This window comes from Staurois parvus, unplaced genomic scaffold (assembly GCF_062004578.1).
Source record: "Staurois parvus isolate SC_StPar_1 unplaced genomic scaffold, SC_StPar_1.0 ptg000340l, whole genome shotgun sequence".
NCBI lineage: Eukaryota > Metazoa > Chordata > Amphibia > Anura > Ranidae > Staurois > Staurois parvus.
Genome location: NW_028318136.1, coordinates 1,498,040 through 1,516,509, shown reverse-complemented (window position 1 = coordinate 1,516,509; position 18,470 = coordinate 1,498,040). Strand labels below are relative to the sequence as shown.

The following is an 18,470-nucleotide window of genomic DNA, read 5'->3' as shown; positions in this document are numbered from 1 at the left end:
TTAGTTGCGGTGTGACATGGTATGACCTAATTTTCTCACCCCCCCCCCCCCCATTAGTAATGTTGCAGTCAGTCAGAACGCAGGCCAGGGCGGATGGGAGGAGCCACCATGCACTTACAGGGGGCGTGAGCGGAACCATTAAGCTTTTGCTAGGTGTGGTAAGTGTGAATACCACGTGCCTCCAAGGCAAGATGGGCGGTTCCATCGTAGAATTATCAGGGGAATTGGGCGGAACAATTGTATATTTATTCAGAGAGGTAGGCGGGGTCACTGTACGGTTCTCGGTCAGGTGGTGTGACCAGCATACAGCGATCAGGGGAGGTGGGCGGAGATATAGTACCTTTGTCCCGGGGTGGTAGGCGGGGATATGTTATATTTACTCCTGGAGACGCCAGCGCTGAGTCACAGTGACAACTGCGGGAAGGAGAGATCCGGATCTCAGGGACAGAACCATGCCGGGTACAGGGAGAGTCCGCATCCATGTGGTGTACTGGTGAGTGCTGTGCTCTGAGCCATGTCTTTATGTTCTTACCCCCCTCCCCCAATAACCAGTCCTCCTCCTTCAAACAGGTCTTCACCCTCTAAGACAGGAACTTTCCTCTCCATCCCACCTCTGGATGTGCAGGATAGTGCTTGTAAGGGAGCACTGTGGCTAAATGGTTAGCGCTCCTGCCTGGCAGTACTCGGGTCGTTGGTTCGAATTCAAACCACGGCACCACCTGCCTGGAGTTTGCATGTTCTCCCTGTGCCTGTGTGGGTTTCCTCCAGGTCAGGGGTAGGCAACCTGTGGCTCTCTAGCTGTTGTGGAACTACATTTCCCATGAGGCATTGCAACATTACAAAACTGACAGTTACAGCTATGACTTGCAGAGGCATGATGGAACTTGTAGTCCTACAACAGCTGGAGAGCCGCAGGTTGCCTACTCCTGCTCCAGGTACTCCGGTTTCCTCCCACATACCAAAAACATGCTGGTAGGTGAATTGTCTCCTGTCTAAATTGGCCCTAGTATGTGTATGTATGAATGTGAGTTAGGGACCTTAGATTGTACACCTCTTGAGGGTTAGGGACTGGTGTGAATGTCCAGCGTATATGTAAAGCGCTGCGTAAAATTGACGGCACTATATAAGTTCCTGGAATAAATAAGGGGGCTGGTTGGTGGGGGGTGAAAAAAAACTTATTCATGCCGGACCAGAGGTGGGATGGGGTGGAAACTTCATGTTTCAGGGTGAAGACCTGCTTGAAGGAGGATTAGTTGTGTGTGGGGAAGGGTAAAAACATGGCTTAAGGTGGTGGGTGTTTTTTTTTGGGGGGAGGGCTGTTTCCCATGTTCTGATCAGGAGCATGGGCCCAAGGGCGGACTGACCATTTGGAAACTCAGGCACTGCCCGAGGGCCCGGGGTCAGTAGGGGGCCCCATGAGATGCCCCTGGTACCTTTTTCATAGGCTTTTTTGAGTTTGGGCAAGGACACAGGGGCCCCATGATCCCCTATTGCCTGGGGGCCCGTGAGTTGTCAGTCCGCCCCTGCATGGGACATAATTATCGGGTAGAAGGCTAGCCCATAGTCCCCTCCCCCAGTCCCGGTTGGGTCTGTCGAAGCGCATACACCATATAGTGGCACAGTATAACTGAGACGACCACATAAACGAATATCCCAAAAGTTCCAATGTTTGTGCAGAAAACACAGTTCAGTGTTACTGCAGCACCAGAAGTGAGACTGCTAAATGGAGGTCTTCCACAGCAATTCGGTTCAGACGTTTGTGAAAGAATTTTCAAAGAAAGGTTGTGGTTTCAGTCCAATACACATAATGGTGCCGTGAACTCCCAACCCTCACCTCTTCAGCAGATAACCCCACATGACTCCACACGTGTCTGATTGTGTGCTCGCCCCTCTGTAGGCCTCTACATCATAGGAGGGCTGTATGCGATTGCTAATATGATGGCTCCTCTGCTGCAGGAATCCCCCAGCATGCACTGCCAGATGTCTCCACTTATAATAGAAATCCTCCTCATTGTCTCCACCTAGAATTTGTACGTAAAGACCGCAGGAGCTAACAAGTAGCATGGACAGCAACTAAGGGACTCCAGCCTGCAATCTTCTGAGCCGAAGTCAGGACGCCTTATCCATTAGGCCATGCAGTCTACTAGGTGGAGACAGGCGCATGATGTTCAATCTGCTGGAAAGGGTATATACCAGGGTGCAGAGGGTGCTGGCAAGGGTATATACCAGGGTGCAGAGGGTGCTGGAAAGGGTATATACCAGGGTGCTGCAGAGGGTGCTGGAAAGGGTATATACCAGGGTGCTGGAAAGGGTATATACCAGGGTGCAGAGGGTGCTGGAAAGGGTACATACCAGGGTGCAAAGGGTGCTGGAAAGGGTGCAGAGGGTGCTGGAAAGGGTACATACCAGGGTGCAGAGGGTGCTGGAAAGGGTACATACCAGGGTGCTGGAAAGGGTACATACCAGGGTGCTGGAAAGGGTACATACCAGGGTGCTGGAAAGGGTACATACCAGGGTGCTGGAAAGGGTACATACCAGGGTGCAGAGGGTGCTGGAAAGGGTACATACCAGTGTGTAGAGGGTGCTGGAAAGGGTACATACCAGTGTGTAGAGGGTGCTGGAAAGGGTACATACCAGTGTGTAGAGGGTGCTGGAAAGGGTACATACCAGTGTGTAGAGGGTGCTGGAAAGGGTACATACCAGTGTGCAGAGGGTGCTGGAAAGGGTGTATACCAGTGTGCAGAGGGTACTGGAAAGGGTATGTACCAGGGTGCAGGGGGTTCTGGAAAAGGTATATACCAGGGTGCTGGAAAGGGTACGTACCAGTGTGCAGAGGGTGCTGGAAAGGGTACATACCAGGGTGCTGGAAAGGGTACATACCATTGTGCAGAGGGTGCTCGAAAGGGTACATACCATTGTGCAGAGGGTGCTCGAAAGGGTACGTACCATTGTGCAGAGGGTGCTGGAAAGGGTACGTACCATTGTGCAGAGGGTGCTGGAAAGGGTACGTACCATTGTGCAGAGGGTGCTGGAAAGGGTGCGTACCATTGTGCAGAGGGTGCTGGAAAGGGTGCGTACCATTGTGCAGAGGGTGCTGGAAAGGGTGCGTACCAGTGTGCAGAGGGCGCTGGAAAGGGTGCGTACCAGTGTGCAGAGGGCGCTGGAAAGGGTGCGTACCAGTGTGCAGAGGGCGCTGGAAAGGGTGCGTACCAGTGTGCAGAGGGCGCTGGAAAGGGTGCGTACCAGTGTGCAGAGGGCGCTGGAAAGGGTGCGTACCAGTGTGCAGAGGGCGCTGGAAAGGGTGCGTACCAGTGTGCAGAGGGCGCTGGAAAGGGTACGTACCAGTGTGCAGAGGGCGCTGGAAAGGGTACGTACCAGTGTGCAGAGGGTGCTGGAAAGGGTACGTACCAGCGTGCAGATGGTCCTTCAGAATTTCGGACGCATGAGGTCCTCACACTTTTCGGAAGCTGCTGGCAGTGTAGGTGTGAAGGATCGATCAGAGCTGATGCTGGACTGCTGTGCGCTTTCTTAAAGCTGTATACCTTCTTTTTTAAACGCCAGACATCTGGATATCTTGGCGGTGCATGGTGGGGGATTCCTGCATCATATTAGCAGTCAGTTTTTAAAATGCTGTGTTTGGCAGAAAAATGGACTTGACACTTTTAAAATTGTCTCATGCTTTTAAAAGCGTTTAGGTGCGTTTTCTGGGAGTCCAGCATTTGGGCATCAATTCATTCCATTGGGCAGAATAATTGTTCTGGGCATTGAAATGAATAAAAGACTTGCACACCCTAAATATGAGTAACATGTTACATGCTCCAAAGGTGAACTTAATCCTTTAACCACTTGATCCCCTTCCTAACGAGGCCATTTTTTGCAATACTGCACTGCATTACTATAACTGACAATTGCGTGGTCCTGCAACAATGTACATAAATGAAGTTACGGTAGTGTAATTTTTTTCCCCCCACAAATAAAGCTTTATTTTAGTGGTGTATGATCACCTCCTTGGGTTTTTTTTTTTTTTTGCACTATAAATGAAGAAAACTAAGAAAAAGATGTAGGAGAATACACATTTTGGTTAAAATGTATGAGCATTTGATTTTTTTTTAAACCAAAAATATGTAGGAGAATAGACATTTTGGCTCACCTTCATGCATGTTATCCGTATAGCTGTCTACTTCACTCTTTATATATATATGTCAGCCATTCCTTATATATATGTCAGCTATTACATGGTTTATACTTTATGTTTTATCTAATTTTGCTCATTTAGCGCCGTATTAATTGGTTTTATATTGAGTTGTTGTTTTTGGTGCTGTGGCTGTGGCACTACTAATACAGGCTGCTTTAATCATTTAATCATTTACATCTACATTTTGGCGCAGGAGAATATTCTTTTATTTTAGCACTCCTCCATTGCCAGCACTTGTTGATCAGCTTCTGCTGTGTCCAGTCACAGCAGAAGCTGCTCTCTGGCAGCAAGTGCACGCCCCCCAGTAGCAGAAGTGAAAAATTACATTTATATGCTTGATTTAGCAGAGAATGCCTGCCCTGTAGCAGTAAATCTGCTATAGAGTGGACGGTAAGTGGTTAAAGCAGATGATTTTCTTGTTTTCAAAACCAATGTTTATTTTTAGCTTGAGTACAAAAGGTTCAAAAAGTGTGTCCAACGCGAGTGCGTGTGTTTGTTTTTGTTTGTTTTTTTTTTTATCATTTTTGGCACATTTGTCCATGGATTTCAAAGGGGAGGTTTACTTCAGGATTTAAAAAAAAAAATGCAGCAGACCCGCAAACAGTCAGTGTGACGAGTTCCATAGAATTACATGGTCACACATATCTGCTTTTTTCTTTTTCCTTTTTTTATGGAAAGGTGTGAAAGCAGTCCAGGGTGCAGAATGGGAAATTCTTGCATTTATTTTCTAATGGCGAATGTAGTTTTTGTTCAGGAAATTCAAAACTTTTGAAATCAAAACTTTTGAAATCAAAACTTTTGAAATCAAAACTTTTGAAATCAAAACTTTTGAAATCAAAACTTTTGAAATCAAAACTTTTGAAATCAAAACTTTTGAAATCAAAACTTTTGAAATCAAAACTTTTGAAATCAAAACTTTTGAAATCAAAACTTTTGAGTCATTGAATGTACTGGTGAGAATTTTCATACAAATGTTAGTTCAAAAAATCTACAAATGTATGGCCAGCTGTATGTATTGTAAATGCATAAAAATGCAATCATTAATGTAATTTAATTTTTTTTTTTTTTTTTTTAGTGGAGCCTGAGGGTATGGCCCTAAGGTAAGACTCTTTTCTCTAATGTGGTTAAAGGGTGTAAATTCTTGGGTTTTAGGCAGCCCTTGCACAATCCATCAAGGTCCATGGTTTCCACATCTACTGTATTGTCAAACCGTCATGGTGGAGGTAGCTTCAAGTTTTGGGGTCATCTTGGGTCTTTATTGAGCAGACCTGAAATTCATACAACATTTACATGTCATGCCCTGCAGACTTCAGTTAAGGGATGCAATGATTGCTATCAGTTGGTTGGATACTCACAATGGCATGCTCATTAATACAGTTCTCTTTAGTTTCAGCGGTTGCAGAGGGACCTGGAAAAACGGTTCCCAGAACTGCTGGAATTTGTAAGTTTTACCTTCCTTATATATAAATTGTACAAACTGTTGGTGGTATTGCAGTAAACGTCCTAATTTGTGTAACCTCCTCCAGCATGGTGAAGCTACCCCAACTGCTACAGGATGGTTTGAAGTGGAAGTTAATGGAAAGCTTGTGCACTCAAAGAAGGTAAGAAGTCCCGATTCAACCAAGTTTCATTTATCCAAGTACTGGAAGTAGCTGTATTGTCCTGCAGTAGTTGGTGACCTTTTAAAGTGATTCTAAAGGGTTTTGTTTTGTTTGTAAAATAACAGATGTCTATACTTAGCAGTTTTGCACAGAGCAGCCTGGATCATCCTCTTCTTCTCGGGTCCCTCATAGGCTCTCCTGGCCCCATCTCCTGTGTGGTGCCCCCACAGCAAGCAGCTTGCTATGGGGGCACCTGCTGCTCAGTGTCCATTCACACAGTCGCAGCTTGGCCCTGTCCCCTCTCTCTCGTCATTGGTGACAGAAGTCAATGAGGTGGCAGAGACCTGGGACAGCCAAGGCTGTCGTTCACATTGTTGGATCGCAATGAGACTCAGGTAATTGAGGGGGCTGGGGGCACTGCTTAACACAGGGTTTTTTTACCTTCATGCATAGAATGCATGAAGGTAAAAAACCTTAAGCCTTTACAATCACTTTAAGTGGATGAACAACTCATCTAGGTGCTGTAGGGCAGTGGTCTCCAAACCTCAGCCCATGAGGCCCTTTGGCTTGCCTTTTTTCTGACCCTTGGGGAACTTTTGCTCCCACTGATACGAGGCACTATTCCTCCCACTAACACCAATGATGGGGCACTAATACTTCCCTAATACCAAAGATGGGACATTGTCTACTCCCAATGATGCAAGGAAATTTTCTTCTCCCACTAGCCCTGATCCGGCTAAAGTCTGAGGGGTGTATGTGTGTCTGTAAATCACTTGCTCCTGACATCTACACTCTATATATAAGTTCAGAACTGCTTTTCTAAGCTAGTGGGACTACTCTTCAGGGCTTGTTCACACTAGCGGCAAGAAATGCTGCTCCTTGCTTGGATCACTGTTCAAAGGCATTTGACAACCAACGAGGAGGCACTTTGTTGTCTCCTTACTTCCTGTTTTAACCCCCTAAATGCAGCACCACCACCATGTGCAATGCATGCAGTTGCAGCATGGTCTTATTCACCTGATGGGGTTGCATACAGAGGTGGTAATGCCCGCTGAACGCAACAGGCAGTATAATTCCTGCCACAGCCACCAAACATCAGGCCACAGTATGTGTCCAACCCTGGCACTGCCTCTACAGCTAAAGGGAGAATAGTTGGCGATTGGGGAAAAAAAACATGGCTCAACAATGTTTTACCATCCCACAGCCTCATATATGAAAGGGCTTTTGGACTGGGGTGCCTTAAGGTTGAAAATACTTTCAAAGGTCACCTTGACTGAAAAATAGTTGAGAAACCCTGACCTAGAGCAGTGGTCGGCAAGCCGCGGCTCGCGAGCCACATGCGGCTCTTTACACACTGTAATGCGGCTCTTCTGTGTGCCGGGCTCCCGCTCCCCTCCCTCCTCTCGGGCGGCCGCCCCAAAAGTCAGGACTCTGCAGCTAGCCCAGCAATGGGCAAACTACGGCCCGGCGGACCTTTTAATCCGGCCCGCGGAGCGTGGCAAACATTGGCTGTCAGGATGTAGGCGGGGCAGCGTGACGAACTCCTCTCCTCACAGTCCGCCCTGAAGACCGGAACGGCGCGGGAACACGGCGAGAGGAACGTGCGGAGCAAAGGTAAGTGAATTGACACAATATGGGGGATGAATTGCTATATGGGGGATGAATTGCTATATGGGGGATGAATTGCTATATGGGGGATGAATTGCTATATGGGGGATGAATTACTATATGGGGGATGTATTTTCAGTTTTAAAAATGTGGCTCTCAAAATAAATTTCAGTCGTGGTTTTGGCGAGATTTGGCTCAGTTGAAAAAAAAGGTTGCCCACCACTGACCTAGAGCAACGGTGGGAAATCTTGGCACTCCAACCATTGAACCTCCCATGATGGCACTGCATTGCAAGATATCCACAGGCTTGACTCCTGGATGCAGAGTCATGATAGGCTTTTTAGGTTACCAAAGCTGGATTGCTGAGGTTGCTTACCCCTGACCTCATAGACTTAGAAGGCATTAATCAGATTTCTTTATTGACCTCTTGCTGTGCTATACCCTGCACACACTTGCTTAAGTACCTGAATTATACTTTGTATCTGCTTCTTGTAATCTGTACAGTAGAACAGAGGCACTAGGGAGCAAATAGGTGTGTTGCATGCACATGTACTGACTCCTGCCTTACTAATCATGGAGTGTCCACTGGCTGTGAGCAAGGAAGTGACTTAGCATATTTGCTTAAAGCAGAGCTACTTCTTTTTATACAAATGAAATATCTTATAAGATCAGGAGATTGGGAAGCTACAGAAATCCTGATTAGAGAACTTTGCTGGGTAGCAATTTAAAGGAAAAGTTCACCTGTTTTTAAGAAAAAAAAAACACATTTTTGCCAGAAAGTGAATTTTTGTTTTCACAGGAGCCTGTAAAGCATGGACATGCAATCTGTGGATTGTAGGTGCAATGACAGGCTTCCTCCAGCTCTCTGCCTGTACTGGTGAACATGTCAGTGGATGAAGCGTGCGGGTACCACACTCATATTCCATTGGGAACTAGAAGTCCATTTGCCACGGTGACACAACTTGTCATTTGTTCATTCACAGATCTCTGTGAATGAATGAAGCGGCTGTACAGGCAGAACCCTGTACAGCCATGTTTACTTCAAGTTTGACAGCTGCTATGCTGCAGAGAAGAACCCCCTGCACACTGTCATGGGGAAGGGGGGGTCTTTGGGGGTGGGAGGGTTGCTTATCTACAAATTACATCCTAAATACATCTGTAACATGTTGCTAAAGGTGAAAGTGGCCTTTAAATCCCTTTTTTGGATGGTAGCACCTTTTAATTAGAGCCAGAGACTAAGCAAGATGGCATATTTATAATCTGAAAGAAGGTTAATGCAAAAGCTAACAGACCAGCAAGCATGCATGCAGAATTTTTCATTTGACATGTGTCCACTAGGAGGCAGCTTGTGATCAGATTAAATTCTGGTGCCGAAAACGAAAAATCAAAATGCACTTGACCGAAATGTGCAGTTTTTAAAAATGAATATATTTTTTGGAAAAAAATACTTTGATTAAAAAAAAAAAAAAAAAAAAATATATATATATATATATATATATATATATATATATATATATATATATATATATATATATATATATCCCAATTTTGTTTGTAAAATATGAGTAAATAGATACCTAACATGTCACACTTTAAAATTGTGGAATGGCGTGAAACTGCGGTACTTAAAAATCTCCATGGGTGATGCTTTAAAAATTTCTACAGGTTAGCAGTGCAAAGTTAGAGGAGGTCTAGTGTGATTATTATTGCTCTTGCTCTGGCGTTTGTGGCAATACCTCACATGTGTGGTTTGAACACCATTTACATATGTGGGCATAGCCTGCATATGTGTTCACCACTATGTGAGAGCACGGGGGGACCAGGGCACTTTAAACGTTTGTTTGTTTTGTTTTTTTGCACAGTTCCTTTTTAAAGAAAAAAAAAAAAAAAATTAACCACTTTTATTCTGATCACAAGAAATGCGTGCATCCCTTGTCATAGAAATAATTAGTGACAGGTCCTCTTTATGGAGAGTTATGGGGTCAATAAGACCCCATATCTCTCCTCTACAATGTAAAGCAATGTAAAATTGGATCAAAAATAAGCATTGATCTAGTGCTTTAAAAAAAAATGGCCAGAAGGGAAAGTGACATCGTTCCGGTCCTCCAAGGGCATAGAGCCCTTGCACCAGCACCAGGATTGATGGCTTCTCAGGTAAGGCTGAACTACTGAGCGGTGGTGGCCGGCAGAAAGGGGCGGGGTTTTTTTGGCACCTGTATCGGTGCTTTTTTTTTTTTTTTTTTTTTTTTTTTTTCCATTTTGGCCGATGGCCGACAGCGGTGTTTTCGGCCAAAATGTTTCAGCCATCGAAATTTCGGTGCATCCCTAGTCATAAGCAAATGCACTCACACAGAAAGATATGACTTGGCATATATACTTTTTGTAAAGGCTGTCATCGATACCGGTTCTGGAACACAGGCGATGGAGGCAGTGGGCCCGCTGACAGGATGTTCTGGAGGCTCCCAGGGCTTCCTGATTTGTGTGGAACACAGCATGGCAGGCGGAAGTGACGTGATGACCAAAAATGGCAACGCGTTGTGGAGCATGCGCTCCTTCAAACCATGGGGAAGCCATCTTAGAGGTATAAATGGGCAAAACAGGCAATGGACAACTTAAAACATCCACAAACTGAAAAGGGGAATGGCAAATGAGCACCAAAACAATTAAAACGATGAGTATGCAGGCCATTGACCCGCCAATGACATGCACATAGGGGGAAATCTATGCACCTCATAGTGGAACTACAATAACCAACCATACTGCTATAAAATGGGGTATAAACTTTGCTTTACTTGGAATGGGAGCTACAAAGTAGTGGTATAATGAAAATGTAAATATATAAAATGGTATAAAGAGGATGATGATTTATATGGATCTAAATACATAGGTATAAATTGTCTGCTACATATTTTATACGTATGAGGTACAGCCTGAAAAATCTGGCAGAAGGGCCATATCGATCCCATATGGGTTAGTCTAGGGGCTGACCTGGGTAGAAGATAAAGTATTTAGGTAAAGAAATAGGCGAGGGTATTACAAATTGGTGTGAACATACTGTATTGGCCACCACGAGGGTTGGCCGCTGGGGAAGCCTAAGAAAAGCGAGCACTCACTTCAACGTCTTCATTGAGGCCTCCCGGGGATGAAGTGTCTAGGGTGTAAATCCAGAGCATTTCACTTTTTTCAGAGACGTTTGAATTGCTCTGCCGCAGGGAGCCTCCTGGGAATGAACTCAATGACCCAGACCCTAAGTCCAGAAGAGGAATTGTCATAAAATTCCAGAAAATGTCTGGGGATGCTATGTTTGGCGATTCCTTCTTCGACCAATCGTCTGTGTTCCCCAAACCTTTTCAGGAGAGTGCTTGTAGCCGTGCCAACATAGAAAAGTTCACATGGGCAGGTCAGGCAGTAGACAACATGGTCAGAGGAACAGTTCTAAAATTTGTTAATGGGATAATGTTTAATTGACAGTAAAGGTCCTCTGGCCGTGTTGGACGTGGGTAGACGTTAAGCAGGCCAACGTGCAGCATACACAATTAGATTATACAGTATATGCCTAGTCACATCTGTCTTTGAGTGCATTTGCTTATGACCATTAAAATGTTGATCTTAATACTACACCGAGATGGCGCTTGTTTTCCCTTTTTTCTTGGGTTAATTGACCACTTTACATTGCCCACTGTGCTTAGGGGGTGGTGTGATGTGCGATTCAGGAAACAGTTGTTTGCTGTGTATCCTTTAGTGACCAACATTTTACCATGCGGGAAAACCTCTGCCCCTGCATATAGTTTGAATTGGCACTAAAACATTTTATACGGCACTTCAGTTCTACTTTACCTACAGTGGCAAAGTCGGGTAATCTCATGGTCTTTGCTATGCGGCTGTTGGGAAGGAATGGCCAGAGATCCTTCTTGGCAGGTAAAACTGCTCCCAACATGTATTTCAGCTGTATGTATGGTGGAGCCTGGTACTTAACTTTAACACGGCAGCAGTGTGCTAATGAAGCCCAGGGTTGTTGGTTCATGCATACCTGGCTCACATATGGCAGTGGGCAGGATTTGGTATGGAGGAGAGGTGAGATGTGTCTAGAAACAGAATAAAAGATGCTCAGCTTGAAGTTGTATTGATGTGGGTCTGTAAAATGTTCAGTGCCTGCCGGGGGCTCCCTGTAGCCTGCATCCATATTCTATGGCACTAATGACCATTTTCTTCATAACCTTGCAATAACATTCTATATTCTGAAGGTCAGCAGTTGGCCCAATCAGAGATGGGCTGCAATAGTAACTGTATTCACAGGTGTTTAAACTGTAGAGAATTGTATAATTTTAATTATTTTTTTATATCCACTAGAATGGAGATGGCTATGTGGATAAGGAGTCCAAGCTGATGAATATCGTGGCAGCTGTTGAGGCCGCATTGAAGAAATGATGGCATTAGGGACATATTGCTAACTACAGCTTGAGCTATGATGGTAAGCTATGGTTAAATTGGTTGTAAAGTCTCAAGGTATGAAGGTAAACCTGTGTGCAGCAGTGCCCCCAGCTCCCTCAATACTTGCTGCTGTCTATCTCAGCCAATGAGGAGAGAGGGGGTGGGGCTTGTTATGGGGACACCCAACAGAAAGGAGCCAGGAGCACCGGCAGGGGACCCAAGAAGAGGAGGATCCAGGCTGCTCTGTGCAAAACCACTGCACACAGTAGGTAAGTATAACATGTTTGTTGTTTTCCAACAAAAATAAACTTTAGTATTGCTTTAACTTGCATGAGGATTTGCAAGCTTTGATCCTCATGTGCTGAAACTTGGCTGCCTTTGGGGTAACAGATGCTAACTTTTTATTCTTATAGTTTTTCTTTTTTAATGTAAATTCCATTTTTTTTTTTTTACTGTAGCCAGAGTAATGTATTACTGAGTGATCAGGGTTGTGGTTTTTTTTTTTTCTTTTCTTTACACCTTGATTGCTCATACCAGTGAATTTAACTGGTATAAGTAACCATTTTTACTGAATGAAATAGACTCATTCAGTGATTACTATTGTGGTTAACAGTGATTGGCCACAGCCAATCATGTGGTACAGATGGGCTGTGATTGGACTTCTGTACTGTGTGATCACTGACTAATCACAGCGATCAACATAATAGTACACTGTAGATGAAAGGAATGAATGCCATCCATTGTGTTAAATTGTCATGTAATCTGCTGTGATTGGTCACAGCGATCACATGGTACCGGCAGGGGCTGGTACACTGATCAGTCATCTGCTGTGCCCGGTGGACACAGCATGTGACAGATCTTGCGGCAGCATGGGGCATGTGCAAGGTGTGGTTTTTCAGGAGGATGTCATAGGACATCCACCTGGAACAGTGAAAGTGAATGTCCTGTCCGGCCTGTAGTAAAGTGACAACTGGTTAAACGTACAATACTACCAGTGTTCTTCTGTCTGAGGTTTCAAACTCTGGGGCCAATCAAATTTTAGCTTTACGTGAATCCAATAAAATGATTGTAGGAGTAAAAATGTTATACTTGCCTGCTTTGCACAGAGCAGCCCTGAACCGCCTCTTCGCAGATCCCCTGCTGGTGCTCTTGGCTCCTTATTTTCTCAGTGTGCCACTGTTAGGAAGCTGCTTCCTCTTTTAACACCTCTGAACTCAATCCATAGCCGTGCAGCCTGTGTCCATAGACCGACAGAGCAGTGTGGCCCCGCCCCCTGCTCCCTCCTCACTGGATTTAAACCTGGCCCTCCAGTCTGCTGTGAAACAGTCAGCAGCTACATAAACTGTAGCTGCTGACTTAAAAAAAAAAACAAAAAAAAAACTCACCTGTCCTACAATCCAGGGGTGTGCTCACCCCAGCTGGGTTCACTGGCCGCCCTTTATCCCTGGAATCTTAGCTGTGGGCATCCAGCTGTGACAGCTTGCTATTTCACACTTGGATGCTCACTGCACATGTGCAAACAGCGCTGCACATTGTGAATGGTCTTTCAGTCTTCTGGGACTTGTCACTTGTCCCAGAAGACTGTGGGGTAGGAGGGAGGAGAACTTCTGCTTATGATCTCCTAGGCCGGGTGTCGGCAAACCGCGGCTCTTTTTCACCTGTGCTGCGGCTTCCGGAGCACACTGCCCACCAGGTGACAGGCAATAGGGTGCGTGGCAAACATTGGCTGTCAGGATGTAGGCGGGGCAGCGTGACAAACTCCTCTCCTCTCACAGTCCGCCCTGAAGACCGGAACGGCGCGGGAATACGGCGAGAGGAACGCGCGGAGCAAAGGTAAGTAAATTGACACAGGGGGATGAATTACTATATGGGGGATGAATTACTATATGGGGGATGAATTACTATGGGGGATGAATTACTATATGGGGGATGTATTTTCAGTTTTAAAAATGTCTCTCAAAATAAATTTCAATCGTGGTTTTGGCGAGATTTGGCTCAGTTGAAAAAAAAGGTTGCCCACCACTGACCTAAGGCTATGATTGTGATTATGACGATACACTGTGGCCCTGATTAACCCTTTGCTTACTGGGCCCTTAAACCCCCTTCATGACCAGAGCGCTTTTTGCAATATATGCAGTGTCGGATTTGTTTTAAATGTTGCAATGGTTTTGCGGCTCCCAGTCTTTTTTTCCCCTTCGGAAACGGGTCCAAGTGGCTCTTTATGTCTTAAAGGTTGCAGACCCCTGTCCTAGGCGGTCAGAGTGGAAGTACGATTGGGTGCCCGTGTCGTTCCCCTTCCCAAAGGTGCCAGGGAGGTTAGCCAGTGGCTCTCGCTGCCCCCAGCAAAGCCTGTGAGACTGGGAATGGAGGGAAGAGCCACTATAGATGGGCACAATGCTGCATTGAGTAACTATAAGGTGGGGGGGGGGGGGGGTTTGATACTTTTAATGTAAGAATATTTTTAGGCTTTAAAACTGAATGAAACAGGGCTGCATCCAGTGAAGAGGAAGTACACTCTGTGCACATATTGGTGGGGTGTCTTGCCAAGTAGAGGGAACAGGGGCACCTTTCCAAGTCTTCAGTAGCAGCTTCCATGTCTCACGTGATGGGTTCCTTTTTTAATTCCCTAAAATTCTATAACCACAACCTTATCACAGCATCACTGATCTCAGTGTAAATGCTCCAATTTTCCACATTTTGGAATGATTTGATGCAGCTAAACTTGAAAATTTGCTGGCACTTGGATTTATTTGGGTTAACAATGTTCTTCATTGAGTATTACAAATAAATGCCTTCAGGCACAAGAACACAATGGTTGTGTTCTCTTGTAAAAATGTTTTTTTAGTGCACAATTGACCTTGTGTATGAAATGCAGGGGACTTCTGACATAGACTTTCACTTCTGCACACTGACAAATGAATAGTTTTCTGCTGAGCACCCATGTGTACACCTCCACTATAACAACCCTGGTTTCTGTGTGGAGCCAGCCTCTTAGAAAAGACAGTGAGGTTTATTTACTGACACTGCAGAATGCAGAATCCTGTGCAGATCTGCATAAAAACCAATCTGCTGATCTCAGATGCAATGATTTGCAGGCTCCTACAAGAAAAATTGTAAATGCACATTTATTTATTTTTGTCCTACCAAAAGATGTGCAAAGAAGGTGATTGCCTTCTACTTCTGTTGCATCTCTGAGTTGAGAAGTGAAGGTACATTTGCCAAACAGGATACAGACTGCAAAAGAAAGTCATGGGCTTTAACCCTTCTTACTACTTAAGGTGGTTCTAAAGGCTTAAAGTGGCTGTAAAAAAAATAAATAAAATTTTATATATATATATATATATATACATACATACATACATACATACATACATACATACATACATACATACTTTTAGACTTATTTAAATTGTATGCAAGATCACCATCAATCCTAATATATTTTTGGTCTCTTCTAGGTGGAAAGATCTTTGTTTCCTTCATCTTTTCCGAATGCTTCATGACGGGAAAAGCTAAAACGCCCAGTAGGTGAGGCAGCTCTCAGATAAACTGCGTGGTATGTGAAGTTGAAGAAAACAACGGTTTTCCTTCTCATCTCTTGCTGCTTTTCTTATAATTTTTTTTTAAATTTTGTTTTGAAAATGGTTAATAAAATTTGTTGTTCTGATTTTGTCTTTAATTGTTTACAGTGAGAATTGATTTCCAGATAAGGGCAGTATGTTCTTTATAACGGACTAAAAGGTCTCAAATAAAGTGCAGCTAGATCTGAGCTTGATGTTGGTTTCAGGGCAGTGGCATTGCTCATAGTGAAGGTGGGATGTGGTATTGCCATTTTCATTTGAGGTGTTATTGTGAGGAGGGTCCCTTGAATTTCAGGTATGGATATTTCCATTGGCCCAACTTGTGTCCTTATAAAAGCTGGCTAGCCTCTTGTGTTCACAATGCAGCAGGGCAGCCACTTGACATAAAACCCCAAAGTGTGCAGGGATGACTGTAAACTGATTTCCAACTTTCTGCCTGTGTAGCTGAAACAATGTTGGGCTCAATAATACCATGTGTTAGCTGCACAGCCTTGCCAATGCAGATCTAATGCATGGCCAAAATGACTTGCCTTGTGTTCTAGGTGCCAAATTTTTTTTTTTTCACCTCCAACATGTTATGACGCACTACGCCACAACTCTTTAATGTGACAAAAATTCCATTTCCTGACTTTTCAATAAAGCTGTGGGGAAAAAAGTGCAACGCATTATATTCATGTTTTATTTTTGAGTAGGGCCTCTGTTGGCAATCGTAAGGCCCTGAACAACCTGACTGCCCCAACACGTCTCTGCAGCATAAGGGGGAGCAGTTAAGGGGCAATAAAATTGTATGGCAAAGGTGGGGGGGGGGGGAGAGTTCATATGCTGCAGCATGATTCCTCCTTTTTTTTTTTTGCAGGATTTTCAGGCCTCCTTTAGCTGCACCCAGTGAATTCCAGCTGCAAAAATCAGCAGACTGGCTTGTGGCTGGAATGACAAGTGCATGCAAATAAAGTCAGCTGTACAAACCAAGCACACCTAAGCGGTTACCCGTGCTTAGAGCTGGGTATCTTAGTCTGAATGAAGTCAGATCTGTTCAGGCTTGGACATCGTCTTTAACTGCAGGTACCCACTTGGTGTGTGACTACAGCTGCAAGAAAAAGTATGTGAACCCCTTGGGATTACGTGTAGTTTTGCATGAATTGGGCATAAAATGTGCTCTGAACATCATCTAAGTCACAACAATAGAAGAACACAGTCTGCTGAACATACTATACAAACATTAGATGTTTCCATGGTTTAATTGCACATAACATGTAAACATTCACAGTGTAGGGAGGAAAGTATGAGGCCCTAGCTTAATGACTTCTCCCAGAGCTAATTGGAGCCAGGAGTGAGACAACCATGACTCCAATCAGTGTGATGATATTGGATGTGTTGCTGACAGCTGTCCTGCCCTTAAAAAAACACACACCTGTTTTGGGTTTACTGGTTTCAAGAAGCACTGTCTGTGAACCATGCCTCGCAGAAAAGAGCACTCAGAAGACCTACGATCAAGAATTGTTCACTTGCATGAAGCTGGAAAGGGTTACAAAAGTATCTCCAAAAGCCTTGATGTTCATGTGTCCACGGTAAGACAGACTGTCTACAAATGGAGGAAGTTTAGCACTGTTGCTACTCTCCCTAGGCGTGGTCATCCTGTAAAAGTGACTGGCTGGTATTCTGACCTTCATCTAAGCTGTGTCAACATTGGTGGGTGAGATCATGGTGTACGGTAAACTATAGGCGTATATAACTATATATACTATATCATATCATGATAAGTCTCGTTCCCATGTTACCCTGTTAAACCTTCTGCTAGCCACACTTGTCCAGTCCCAGGTGCAGTGAACGTCTTCCTTTCACTCGAAACATAGCGGCACTTTTTTTTTTTTTACAGGGCTGGTTTACTGTCCTAGCACCCAACCTTCCTCTTTTCGCAGCACGGGCTTAGGACCGGCCATGGCAGAGTTAAAAACTAGAGATGAGCGAATTTCTCAAATTCGATTCGGCTGATTCGGCGAATTCCAGTATGAAATTCGATTCGATGCGAATTAATTCGCTACGAAGTTAACTTATTAAAAGGGTTTCTAGGCTTCAGAGAGCCTTTAAATTAGTGCAGAACACTGTACCTTTAATTTAAATGCCCTTGGAGATGAGGAAGGAGAAGGATGAGAAGGAGAAGGAGAAGGATGAGAAGGAGAAGGATAAGGATGAGAAGATGGAGAAGGAGAAGGATGAGAAGAAGGATGAGAAGGACAGTTCTGTGACAGTTTCTGTCTATTTCTGACAGTTCTGGGACATTCACTCCATACAGCGGTTTCAACCGCTGTATGGAGGGAATGTCATAGAACTGTCAGAAATAGACTATTTCTGACAGTTATGGAACATTCACTCCATACAGCGGTTGAAACATTGTATCTATTTTTTTCCATAAATGACATTCTGCAGATACACTTAGAGGAGCGCTGCAGATACACTTTTTGCCGGCTTGGAATTATTCTTATTTTCATCCTACTTCTTCTTCTTCATCCTCATCCTCTTCTTCTTCTGAGGATGAGGATGAAGAAGAAGTAGGATGAAAATAAGATTAATTCCAAGCCGGCAAAAAGTGTATGTGCAGAGCTCCTCTAAGTGTATCTGCAGAATAGAGGAACTCTGCACATACACTTTTTGCCGGCTTGGAATTCTTCTTCTTCTTCTTCTTCTTCTTCTACAGCTTCTTCTTCTACAGCTTCTTTTTCTTCTTCTTATTCTACAGCTTCTTTTTCTTCTTCTTATTCTACAGCTTCTTTTTCTTCTTCTTATTCTACAGCTTCTTTTTCTTCTTCTTATTCTACAGCTTCTTTTTCTTCTTCTTATTCTACAGCTTCTTTTTCTTCTTCTTATTCTACAGCTTCTTTTTCTTCTTCTTATTCTACAGCTTCTTTTTCTTCTTCTTATTCTACAGCTTCTTTTTCTTCTTCTACAGCTTCTTTTTCTTCTTCTACAGCTTCTTCTTCTTCTTCTACAGCTTCTTCTACAGCTTCTTCTTCTTCTTCTTCTACAGCTTCTTCTTCTACAGCTTCTTCTTCTACA

At 44.2% G+C, this 18,470-nt stretch overlaps 1 pseudogene across 1 annotated transcript; it reads left to right on the top strand.

Moving 5' to 3' along the window:
• The first annotated feature begins 287 nt into the window (after positions 1-287).
• LOC149456941 (selenoprotein W-like) lies at positions 288-15,502 on the top strand (annotated as a pseudogene). The gene is made up of 6 exons (XR_016313764.1): positions 288-493; positions 5,271-5,295; positions 5,583-5,636; positions 5,722-5,796; positions 11,755-11,875; positions 15,294-15,502. The product of XR_016313764.1 is annotated as a selenoprotein W-like (transcript).
• Positions 15,503-18,470: the final 2,968 nt, after the last annotated feature.